The sequence below is a fragment of the Eriocheir sinensis genome, chromosome 20 (genome assembly GCF_024679095.1).
Source record: "Eriocheir sinensis breed Jianghai 21 chromosome 20, ASM2467909v1, whole genome shotgun sequence".
Lineage (NCBI taxonomy): Eukaryota > Metazoa > Arthropoda > Malacostraca > Decapoda > Varunidae > Eriocheir > Eriocheir sinensis.
The window spans coordinates 14,954,467-14,965,038 of record NC_066528.1 but is presented as its reverse complement, the minus strand read 5'-3'; the positions used below and the strand labels follow the sequence as shown (position 1 = coordinate 14,965,038).

The 10,572-nt window shown below is 42.3% G+C and overlaps 2 long non-coding RNA genes across 2 annotated transcripts; both read left to right on the top strand.

Moving 5' to 3' along the window:
- Positions 1-731: 731 nt before the first annotated feature.
- On the top strand, positions 732-3,834 carry LOC127001228 (uncharacterized). The gene is made up of 2 exons (XR_007754927.1): positions 732-906; positions 1,068-3,834. It is a non-coding gene; the product is annotated as an uncharacterized LOC127001228 (long non-coding RNA).
- Positions 3,835-7,284: 3,450 nt separating this feature from the next.
- On the top strand, positions 7,285-9,769 carry LOC127001227 (uncharacterized). Its single transcript, XR_007754926.1, has 3 exons — positions 7,285-8,799; positions 8,893-8,991; positions 9,187-9,769. It is a non-coding gene; the product is annotated as an uncharacterized LOC127001227 (long non-coding RNA).
- Positions 9,770-10,572: the final 803 nt, after the last annotated feature.

Sequence of the window (10,572 nt, the reverse complement as noted above, 5' to 3'; positions counted from 1 at the left end):
GATTAATATAGTTAGTTTGGAATAGGATTACATTAGTTAGATTAAGTTTGTTTAGGTTCAGTTTGGGCGAAAAAAGTTTAGCTCAATTTAGGTTCGAATGTAAAGAAATATGTTAGTCTAATTCATGAGGAAAATGGACCTCCTCGTTCTGTCAAAATCTGAGCGGAACAGTTAAGCTTAAGTTAGGTGTAAGTAACGGTGCCAGATTATCGTACTCAGCCGCTTATATTTCCCGACTTCCTGCCCTAAAACTGTCTTCTGGGCTCCAATAACGAAACGCATTTATAATTATCGTTAAAAAAGTTAGATCCTGATGTTTCTTGGCAATAGTTAGGCGTCAGAAATCGGTAAATACTATGTTCTGAGTACGACAATCTGGCAACGGTGAGATTGAGTAAAAGAAAATATGTTCGTCTGATTAATGAGGTGAATAAGTCTTGTCCTGCTTAATGTGAACTGTAATGGAGTTGAGGCCGTGTTAAGTTAAGGCTGAACAGGTAACTTCGAACGAAATAAGACAAGCAGAGAGAGAAAAAATACTTGCCTGCAACCTATCATATTTCATAGCTGCCTCCGACCTTGTATTAACCATGATGAAGTATTATTAAGAGAGAGAGAGAGAGAGAGAGAGAGAGAGAGAGAGAGAGAGAGAGAGAGAGAGAGAGAGAGAGAGAGAGAGAGAGAGAGAGAGAGAGAGAGAGAGAGAGAGAGCACGTGTAGACTTGGTTAGATTAGTGTACATTAGAGGGAATTCGATTAGTTTGATTAATATATGGAGAGAGAGAGAGAGAGAGAGAGAGAGAGAGAGAGAGAGAGAGAGAGAGAGAGAGAGAGAGAGAGAGAGAGAGAGAGAGAGAGAGAGAGAGAGAGAGAGAGAGAGAGAGAGAGAGAGCACGTGTAGAATAGGTTAGATTAGTGTACATTAGAGGGAATTCGATTAGTTTGATTAATATATGGAGAGAGAGAGAGAGAGAGAGAGAGAGAGAGAGAGAGAGAGAGAGAGAGAGAGAGAGAGAGAGAGAGAGAGAGAGAGAGAGAGAGAGAGAGAGAGAGCACGTGTATCGTAGGTTAGATTAGTGAACATTAGAGGGAATTCGATTAGTTTGATTAATAAAAAGAGAGAGAGAGAGACACAGACAGAGACAAACACATAGACAGACACAAACAAACAGAGAGACAGACAGAGACACAGACAAACACAGACACAAACACAACGAAACTTACTCACACAAAAACCCAAATAGATACAGATTCAAAGATACACAGAGATACAAAGAAACACAGACACACACAGACACAGACACAAAACGAGCTACATGGACAACACATGTACTACACAACCTCACAACACAGGCGGAACGGAGAGCGAGCGAGCGAGCAAGCAAGCGAGCAAGCATCAGCAGCGTCGGACAAGGCCTCTGCCCCAGGGAAACAATATCTCACTGCTCGCTTCTTGCCGCGCGCTCAGCCCTTAATGGAGAGTGTGTCGGGCCGGGCGTAAGTGCTGGCTGCCGCGCGGGTTTATGGGGACGGAGACCACGGCGAGGCGGCGGTGAGACAGCCCAATGAAGCCCAGCAAGAAGCATGGCGGTTGTTTGCGATGATCTTAGACTTAGAGGGAGGGAGGGAGTGTCGAGACGGGGCAGGGAGATAGAAAAGAGGAGGAGGAGAAGATGGAGAGGATGACAGGAAGATAAAGAACAAGAACAAGAGGAAGAGAAGAAGACAGTTATATGAAGAAAAATGAGAGGATAACAGGGAAATAAAGAAGAAAACAAGAACAAGAGGAAGAGGAGAAGATAGTTATATGAAGAAAAAGAAAGGAGGAAGAGAAGGTGTTGGAGGAGGAGGAAAGGATGATAGGAAGATAAAGGAGAACAAGAATAGAATAGAAGGAGGAGGAAGAGGAGCAGAAAACAATAATATAAAGGAAAAATGAAAGGAGGAGGAGAAGGAAGAGGAGGAGGAGGAGGAGGAGGATGGCAAGAAGATAAAGAACAAGAACAAGAGGAGGAGGAGGAGGAGGAGGAGAAAACAAAAATATGAAGAAGAAAATGGAGAAAGGGAAACAAAACGAAGGAAAAAGAAAGAAAGGAGGAGAAGAAGAAAACGAAAATATGGAAAAAGGAAAAAAGAGAGGAGGAAAAAACAAAAGTATGAACAACAGAAAAAGAAGGAAGGAGGAGAAGAGAAAGGAGGAGATAAAGCAGAAAAAGGAAAGGAGGAGGAGGAGGAGGAGGAAATAGAGGATATGATCGTGGTGATAGCGATGATGAGGATGAGAAAGATGAACAAAAAATTGATTACGTACAACAAGAACAGTAACGAGAAAAATAAGAAAATTAGGAGGAGGAAGAAGAGAAGAAAACTTGTAGATGAGGATAAAAGAAAAAAAAAATACAAACGCATATGATAATGGAGATCACGAAGATAAAACTGAACAAGTACGAAAAGAAAAAAAAAAGAAAAAAAAGAAGAGGAGGAAGAGGAGACGTAAACAAGAAGATTATGCAAATGAAAGAAAGAAAAAAGAAGAATAGATGAGATGATGATGGCGATGATAATGATGATAAACAAAAAAAGTATTGAAGTACAAGAAAAGAACAAGAATTAGAAGAAAAGGAAGAGGAGGAGGAGGAGAAGAGGAAGAAGAAAACAAGAAGAAGAAAAATTAAAAGAGAGAAGACAAGATGAGATGATGACAATGATGATAATGACATACAAAAATGGGAAAGAATACAAGAAAAACAAGAACTAGAAAAAAAAAAGAGGAAGAGAACGAGGAGAAAACACGAAGATTATGAAGATGGAAAGAAAGAGCAAAGAATAGATGAGATAATAGACAAAAATTAGCAAGTACAAGAGAAAAACATTAAACTAGAATAAGGAAGAAGAGGAAGAGGAGGAGGAGAGAAAAAATAAGAAGATAAAGCAGAAAAAGGAGAGAATTAGGAGGAGAAGATAAAAGAGATGATTCTGGGGAAGGCAATGATATACAAAAAAAAGAAAAATGAGAGGATTAGAAGAAGGAGGAGGAGGAGGAGAAAAAGATGAAAGAGATGATTCTGGGGAAGGCAATGATATAAAAAAAAGATAAAGGAGAGGATTAGAAGAAGGAGGAGGAGGAGGAGGAGGAAAAGATGAAAGAGATGATTCTGGGAAAGGCAATGATATATAAAAATGAGAAAAAAAATATATTAAAAGAAAAACTAGGATAGAAGGAGAAGTAAAAAGAAGAGAAGGAAAGGAGGAGGAGGAGGAGAGGAAGAAGATGAAGAATTAGAAGAAGGAATGAAGAGATGAGATGAAGATGGAGATGACAAATGATGATGATATGCAAAAACGAAAAAGCATAAGCAAAAAAAAATATGAAGTAGAAAAAGAGAAAGAGGAGAAGGGGAAGAAGATGAAGAATTAGAAGAAGGAATGAAGAGATGAGATAAAGATGGAAATGACAAATGAAAATGGTATGCAAAAACGAAGAACTATAAGCAAAAAAAAAAACATTAACTAGAAAAAAGATTGAGAAAGAAGAGGAAGAGGAGGAGGAGAAGGAGGAGAAGTAAGATCGTTTGAGTAATGAACCTTTCTTAATTAATTCATGCAGGTTACAGGTACAGGTTACAGGCTTCTCATAAGGAACCTGGACCCGACCCAACCTGACCAACCGACCCGATTACCGATAAAGATCAAAGAGGGGAAAAAAGCTGAAAAAATATCGAAACTCATCCAGAAAAAAAGAAGAAAAAAACTACCCCGTGAAAACAAGATAATGATTAGAGGAAAGAAAGAAAGGAGGAGAAAAGATACTGAAGAAAAAAAGAAAACTAAAAAGTAGGAGAAAAGAAAACGATGATGAAAAAGAAAGTAGATTAGGGAAAAAGAGGAGGAGGAGAAAAGAAAGCAAAGTGAAGGAAAAAGAAAAATAAGGTACAACGCCCCAAGAAAAGAAAATGATAAATAAAAAGAGAGAAAGAGATGGGGAGAAAAGAAAACAAGATGAAGAAAAAAAAGGAAAGAAGAAAGTAGTGAAGAAGAACGTACGATAATAAAGAAAAATAAGAAAAATAAGGAGAAGAAAAGAACAAAAAAAGAAGAGAAAGGAGGAAGAGAAACGAAAAGAAAACAAGAAAAGCGAAAAAGAACGGAGATAGTGGAGAAGAAAAACTTAAGATAATACAGAAAAAGAAGAGAAAGGAGAAGAAAAGAGCAGAAAAAAAGAGAAAGAAAGAAAATAAACTAAAATAAAATGAAAAAAAGAAGAAAGGATGTATTGGAGAAAAACACAAAATAAAGCAAAAAATGAAAAGGAGGAGAAGAAAAGAGCAGAAAAAAAGAGAAAGAAGGAAAATAAACAAATAAAATGAAGAAAAAAAAGAAGAAAGGAAGCATTGGAGAAAAACACAAAATAAAGCAAAAAATGAAAAGGAGGAGAAGGAAAAGGAGAGAGAACAAGATGAAGAAAAAAGAAAGAAGGAGGTAGTGGAGAAGAATGCAAGACAGCAGAAATAGGAAAGGAGGAGAAGGAGGAGGAAGAGGAGGAGGAGGAGGAGGAGAGAAAGGAAAGCAGGAAGAGGAGGAGGAAGAGGAGGAAGAAGAAGAAGAAGGAAACGCCTCAAAACTGCCTTAGAACAACATTGGACTCCTTAACCCTTGCGAACAACAACTGTAAGCGGATCAAGAAGACAGACCAGCGATGCAGAATGGGGATATATTTGTGATCATTTCTCTCTCTCTCTCTCTCTCTCTGATGAAGTCTTTGGCGCACATATATTAAAGAAAGATATACTAATTTTGCATCATTTTCATATAGTCTTAAAACGTCACAAAGAAAATAATAGAAAAGAAAAGAAAAAAGAAAGAAAATAAATCGTCTCCCTCTCTCTCCCCTTTCATGCATACACACAACAGAGACGATATCAGGCAATCCACCAACCGAGCCAGACGGGGCATACAACGCGAGCCTTCCTTCCTCCCTTCCTTCCTCCTCTCATTCTCTCTCCACGTAAAGCAGATTTCAACACGACGCTGCTCACCCACTCGACGGGATCTCACAGAAGGGCGAAACGAGCCAAGCGAGATAACAGATTAACATTATGATGCTGTTTGTCGTTGGCTCAAGTGGACTGCATGTACTTTGCATATTTTAATAGTACGTGTCCCTCTGTCTTGTTGCGGGCTGGTGGTGGTTGTAGTCTGGGAAGGGTGGGAGGGGAATGGGTAGAGGTGGGGAACAGGGGGAAGGGGGATGGAGAGGTTTGGGTAGGAAGGTGAAGGGGTTAGGGAGGGAAGGGAAGATAGGTAAAGATTGGGGTAGGAAGGAGGAAGGGGTTTAGGGAGGGAAGAGGGGAACGGTTGAGGTAGGGGCAGGAAGGGGAAGGGAGGAAGGGGTTAGGGTGGAAAGGGAGATGGGTAGAGATTGGGGGTGGAAGGGGGAAGGAGTTAGGGAGGGAAGGGGGAAGGGTAAAGATTGGGGTAGGAAGGGGGACGGGGTTAGGGAGAGAAGAGGGGAAGGGTAGAGATGGGGGAGAAGAGGAAGGGAGGAAGGGGTTAGGGAGGGAAAGGGAAGGGGGGAACGGTTGAGGTGGCGGCAGGAAGGGTGAAGGGGGGAAGGGTGAGGTTGGGGCAGGGAAGGGGGAAGGAATTGGAGAGGGAAAGGAAGAAGGGTTGGGGTGGGGTAGGAAGGGGGAAGGGGTTGGTGATAGGAAGGGAAGAGGTGGGGGATGGTAGGGGAAGGGTAGAAGTGGGGGGCAGGAAGGGTAGGGAAGGGGTTAGAGGAGATGGGTAGAGGATAGGTTAGGAAGAGAAGAGGTTGGGAATGGTAGAGAATGGTATAGGTCGTGAAGGGAGAGGGATTGAGGGTGGCTGAAGGCAGAGTAGAGGCAGTAGTAGTAGTGGTAGTAGTAGTAGTGGTGGTAGTGGAGGGGTCAGATGTAGTGGATTGCAGTGGTAGCGTGTGGGTGTGGCTTGTCTGGTCTGGCGGCAGATGTTGGCGTAGAAGTGCTTGTTGCGGCTTGTTGGGTTAGGTTTTTGTGATGTGTGTGTTTGTGGTGGTGGTGGTGGTGGTGGTGGTTTAATGATGTTGGTGGTAGTTTTGGTATTGTGTGGTGGTTGGTGGAAGTGTGGTTATGCGTGTTGCTTTTTGGGTTAGGTTTTTGTGATGTGTGTGTTTGTTGTTGGTGGTGGTGGCGGTGGGAGTGTAGTAGAGGTGATGGATTTGGTGGTGTGGCGTATGTGGTATTGGTGGTGAGGTGTATGTGGTATTGGTGGTGATGAGTTTGGGAGAAAGAGAAAGAAAAAAAGCAAGAAAAAAGAAAAAGAAGAATGAGGAAGAGAAAATATAAGAACTTAAATAAAGAAAAAAAACGAGAGAGAGGAGGAGGAAACATGGAAACATGGACTAGCAGGCAGCAGAAAGCCTGTTGGCTCATTACTAGGCTGCCTGCGTTCAGTGATTTAATCAATCCGTTTGCCACAGGAGTGGCTTGCAGGGAAGGATTAAAGCACTTGTGTACCTACTCTTGGGAACGTTCAGTTCACACCCGTTGCAGCAAAGTGGCGATCAATGCGTTTCTTGAAGGAGTTGATGGTCTCTGCGCTAACCACTTCTGCAGGAAGGCTGTTCCAGTGGCGAACAACTCTATTCGAGAAATATCTCCTGCCGATGTCGGTATTGCATCGCTTTGCTTGAATTGTTTTTCCGTTGTTTCTTGTTCTCAGGTTAGTTTGTAGCGTGAAGAGTTTGGAGTGATCAACGTTGCTGAGCTTGTTCAGGTACTTAAAGGCTTGTATCATGTCTCCCCGCAGGCGTCTCTTTTCCAACGTGAAGAGTTTGAGTCGCGCGGATTAGATGAAAACAAGATAATGATGATGATGATATACAAAAATTAAAACTTACAAAAACTAGGAGAGAGAGAGAGAGAGAGAGAGAGAGAGAGAGAGAGAGAGAGAGAGAGAGAGAGAGAGAGAGAGAGAGAGAGAGAGAGAGAGAGAGAGAGAGTCATTATCCTTGTTGCATGTTGGAGAGGCTGTGTTGTATGACTTAAGATGGGGTGGGGCGGGGGGGGGGTGTAAGGGGGGGGGAGGGTAGATAAGGGGAGGAAGGGGAGAGGGGGAGAGGAGCAGTGGGTGGGGAATCTCCCTTTAATGGAAAACGTCGTGTGAGCAGGTTATGTGGGGAGAAGAGGAGGAGGAGGAAGGGAGAGAAGGAGGAGGAGGGAGAGGAGGGGGAGGAAGAAGGGAGAGGAGTGGGGGAGGAGAGGACGGGGTAGGAGAGAAGAAGAGAGATGACGAGAGTGTGGAGGGAGAGGAGAAGAGAGGAGATGAAGGAGAGAGAAGGGCAAGAGAGAAGAGAAAAGGTGATGGAGAGGAAAGTAGGGAGGAAAGGAGGAAAGGGGAGGAAAATAGTGAAGAGTAAGAGAGGGAGAATAGAGGGAAGAAAGGAGAGGAAAAAATAGGACAGGAGAGGAAAGGGGAGAGGAGGAAAAGGCTAGGAAAGGAGAGAGGAGAGAAAACAAAAATGGAGAGAAAGTGAGGAGAGACAAGGAGGGGAGGAGAGAAATGAAGGTTAAGAGAGGAGGAAACAACAAGGATGGAGAGAAAGAGAGAGAGAGAGAGAGGAGAGGAGAGGCAGGGAGAGGGATGGAGGGTAAGAGAGGAAAGAAGTCTAAAGAAGGGGAGGAGAAAACAGGACTGGAGGTTAAGATACGAGAGATAAGTCAGTTTAGGGGAGAAGGAAGGAGGGAAGGAGAGGAGGGAGAGCGAGGCAGGACAAACGAGTGAACAGGGAAAGCATAATGTGTGTTGCCCTAGGACGAGGAGGGTGTGATGGGCGCCTGATACGTGCCCAGGAAAGGTGTTAAGAAAGGTAAGTATAGACGGTGGTGGGATCTGAATCTATTGGAGTTCGTGAGAGAGAATCCTTTAGACGTGTGGTTAAGGGGATCGAAGAGTGTTTAGAAGGACATTAGAAAGAATTTGAGGGATACTTCTTGAAAAATTATAAGTAGAGGAGGTGAGTCTCAATGGTGGGATCTGAATACATTGGAGTTCGTGAGAGAGAATCCTTTAGACGTGTGGTTAAGGGGATCGGAGTGTTTAGAAGGATATTAAAAAGAATTTGAGGGATACTTCTTGAAAAATTAATATGTAAAAGAGGTGAGTCTCAATGGATGGTGTTGGGATCTGAATACATTGGAGTTCGTGAAAGAGAATCCTATCAGACTTGTAGTAAGGGAGGTCAAAGAGTGTTAAGAGAGATGTTAGTAAGGATGTGATTGGAACTTGTTGAAAAATTAATCTTACTTTCTCTGGGCAGTGTTGGGATCTGAATACATTGTAGGAGTTTGTAAATTCATCCATAAGCTGTTCGTTGTAATATATTCGTAATCCTACCGAACGTTAAGTTAAGTAAGCAGAAAGAACGTTAAGTAGGATGTGATGAAAACTTAGTGGAGGATGAATATATAAGAGAGGAGCTTAAATTACATAGACAGTGACGGAGTTTATCATCATCATGTCAGGCTGTGAGGGACTTATGTTGAGGGCGTGTGAAGAATACATATTGCGCTGTGCTTTTTTTTTATGGCAACACGGCGTAAAGTGAGATCATGAAGAGAGTGATAGCGAATATATTAACCCGTCCGCTGCGATTGGCATGGATTTCGCCTTCACTGGTAGCCTGGTAACATACACTCCCAGGTCTTTCTCTGCCTCTGTGGTGGATAGTGGAGTGTTTCCCATGTGGTATTGGTGTGCTGGATATCCCTTCACTGGTAGCCTGGTAACATACACTCCCAGGTCTTTCTCTGTGGTGGATAGTGGATTGTTTCCCATGTGGTATTGGTGTGCTGGATATCCCTTCACTGGTAGCCTGGTAACATACACTCCCAGGTCTTTCTCTGCCTCTGTGGTGGATAGTGGAGTGTTTCCCATGTGGTATTGGTGTGCTGGATATCCCTTCACTGGTAGCCTGGTAACATACACTCCCAGGTCTTTCTCTGCCTCTGTGGTGGATAGTGGAGTGTTTCCCATGTGGTATTGGTGTGCTGGATATCCTTTCACTGGTAGCCTGGTAACATACACTCCCAGGTCTTTTTCTGCCTCTGTGGTGGATAGTGGAGTGTTTCCCATGTGGTATTGGTGTGCTGGATATCCTTTCACTGGTAGCCTGGTAATATACACCAGGTCTTTTTCTGCCTCTGTGGTGGATAGTGGAGTGTTTCCCATGTGGTATTGGTGTGCTGGATATCCCTTCACTGGTAGCCTGGTAACATACACTCCCAGGTCTTTTTCTGCCTCTGTGGTGGATAGTGGAGTGTTTCCCATGTGGTATTGGTGTGCTGGATATCCCTTCACTGGTAGCCTGGTAACATACACTCCCAGGTCTTTCTCTGCCTCTGTGGTGGATAGTGGAGTGTTTCCCATGTGGTATTGGTGTGCTGGATATCCCTTCACTGGTAGCCTGGTAATATACACTCCCAGGTCTTTCTCTGCCTCTGTGGTGGATAGTGGAGTGTTTCCCAGGTGGTATTGGTGTGCTGGATATCCCCTCCCAAAGTACAGGACTTCTCATTTTTCTTCATTGAATTGTAGCAGCCACTTTTTGTTCCACTCCTGTAGCTTGGTGATGTCTACTTGTAGGAAATATGCAGTCAAGGGGTTGATAATTCAAAATATACGGGTTTGTTAGATAAAATTATGTAGTTTGTGTGTGATATATGATGCAGGTTTTAGTACACAGCAGACCAAAAAAAAACAATTACATGTGGCATTGAGGTTATGAAAGAATTTGTTAGGTAAAATTATGTAGTTTGTGTGTGATATATGATGCAGGTTTTAGTACACAGCAGACCAAAAAAACACAGAATTACATATGACAGTGAGGTTATGAAAGGACTAATAGCGAATATATTAATAATTCAAAGTATACGGGTTTGTTAGGTAAAATTATGTAGTTTGTGTGTGATATATGATGCAGGTTTTGGTTTACAGCAGACCTAAAAAAAAAAAAACTTACATATGGCATACAAAATTCATACATACATACATACAACAATACATACATACATACATGCATACATACAAAATCATACATACATACATACAAAATCAAAACCATCATCTATAAATATACGTAGGAGTTTGTTAAGAAATTTATGATGTTTTGTAATATAGTGAAATCTGCATTTAATGGTAGAACATCACCTATGATATTACAACTGACTTAAGGATGCAGTTCAAGGGCAATAACAAAAAAAAAGCCAGAATAAATACATATAAATCAAAACTACTATATATAACTGCTCAAGGTTGGTGGAAAACTTACGATTGGAGTGTTTGGGATTGTGTTTGTTACCTTTGTTTTATGGAGCGCAGCATAAGATAGTGTTACAGATGGTGGAGCGGTGTTTTTTTGTCATTTCTCTTTGACCTTCACAGTATCAAAAAAACGCATGCTCTCACCTCTAACTTATATCTTACCTGAGGGTGGAGTTTGGCAAGCGGCTCCTATGTAACTGTTGCCGTTGCGTGCTTGGCTTGGTGACGAAGGTTGAGAAAGGAGAGAAGGAA